This window comes from Fragaria vesca, unplaced genomic scaffold, assembly GCF_000184155.1.
Source record: "Fragaria vesca subsp. vesca unplaced genomic scaffold, FraVesHawaii_1.0 scf0513126, whole genome shotgun sequence".
Taxonomy (NCBI): domain Eukaryota; kingdom Viridiplantae; phylum Streptophyta; class Magnoliopsida; order Rosales; family Rosaceae; genus Fragaria; species Fragaria vesca.
The window spans coordinates 232,610-234,094 of NW_004443445.1; the positions used below are offsets into that span (position 1 = coordinate 232,610).

At 35.9% G+C, this 1,485-nt stretch overlaps 1 non-coding gene across 1 annotated transcript; it reads left to right on the forward strand.

Annotated features, from left to right (window-relative positions):
* Window positions 1-504: 504 nt before the first annotated feature.
* On the forward strand, window positions 505-1,258 carry LOC101309899. The gene is made up of 2 exons (XR_185499.1): window positions 505-764; window positions 860-1,258. It is a non-coding gene; the product is annotated as an uncharacterized LOC101309899 (transcript).
* Window positions 1,259-1,485: the final 227 nt, after the last annotated feature.

Consider the following 1,485-nt stretch of genomic DNA (forward strand, 5'->3'; position numbering starts at 1 on the left):
CTGATACATTTCTTTAGCATGAGTAAGGGCCAATGCATTGTGTTAAACTAGCTATAGTAATAGTGGACTTACATTAAGAATATAAAGGAAGGTTAAACTTCTATGATGTTATAAAAATTGTAAAAGACAATTACATATTTAGTGATATTTCCGGCATGTCATCGTTGTATCAAGACAAATGAAGTTGTCAATAGAGCACTATTTTTTCTTTTTTAGAACTCACACCCGTCAATAGAGCATTATTTGGTAGTTAGTGTTTGTTAGAATATTTATCAAATTAGAAAGTTTTGATATTATTTCGGGACATACTCTAGATATTAATTGTAATCAGGAATGCTTATTGTAATCAAAAGTTTGTTTCATAACTGCATAGTTGATTATCTTAATTTTCAACTAAAAAATGACAAGTTCTGGTGTTCTACCATGACTCTATCCATACATACATATCAAAAGAAATGAAAATGTGAGGACCATTTGTACTCTTTTACAGTGCACGCCCCAGCCACGGACAAAAGCTTAAGAAAGACTGCAGCCTGCTCTTTCCATTAGATCACAATACCCCCTTTGCTTTTATTACCTTTCAACACTTGATCAGAAGCATCTCTCTCATCCAACATAAATTCCCAAACCAAACTCATCTCCCAAACATTGATTTCTATTCACACCCAAATAATGCAGTCCATGCTGAACCTCCATGGCACCTTTGGCCTTCCTCTCTGCGTTTCAGGGATAACTCATCATCATCCTCCTCATCTCACCCACGAGTATGTTCATTCTCACTTGGGTCCTTTCTTGCATATGTGATCTGGGTTTTCATTCTCTTTTTTGTTGGGTGGTTTTTTATTTATTTTTTAATTAGGATGGCGGATCATGATCGGAGAAGGGAGGCCATGAAAAAGCAGAGATCGAGAGCTAGAGAGGAGCTGAATGCGAATCGGGAAATGGGTGCTGAGAGGATCAGAGAACGAGTGACTGAAGAGATCATAGATGGTGATCTAGCTGCTCTACTGCGTGATCTGTCCCTTTGTTATTTGGCTAATTGTATTGCTAAAGCTGCTTAGCTAGCTAAAACCGTAGTGTTTAGGACCTTAAATCTCAGTCTGATTAGCACTTGTGTGTGTTAGACCTGCTTTTAATTCAATTTTTTATGTGGGTTTTGTTGAAATTAGAATTTGGTTGTGAATTATGTTTCTATATGGAATCATGGATTTTGTAGTGATTTGACGTTATTGTTCTTGACTGTTGGTTTTGGTTTGGATTTTTGCTCTGTTTCTCTGCACTGCACATATTGTATCATTATTCGAGAAAATGATCACATGAGCGGTCATGTTTTCAAGCTCAATTTCTTTTTCTCTTCTCAAAAAAAAAAAAAAAGAAAGAAAAAAAGCTCAATTTCTTTTGAAAGACAAATTACTGGGAGTCTGGGAAATTCAACCAAAAACTTTACCAGAAATTCGAGTGCAATTGGGACCGAAAATTTAACCA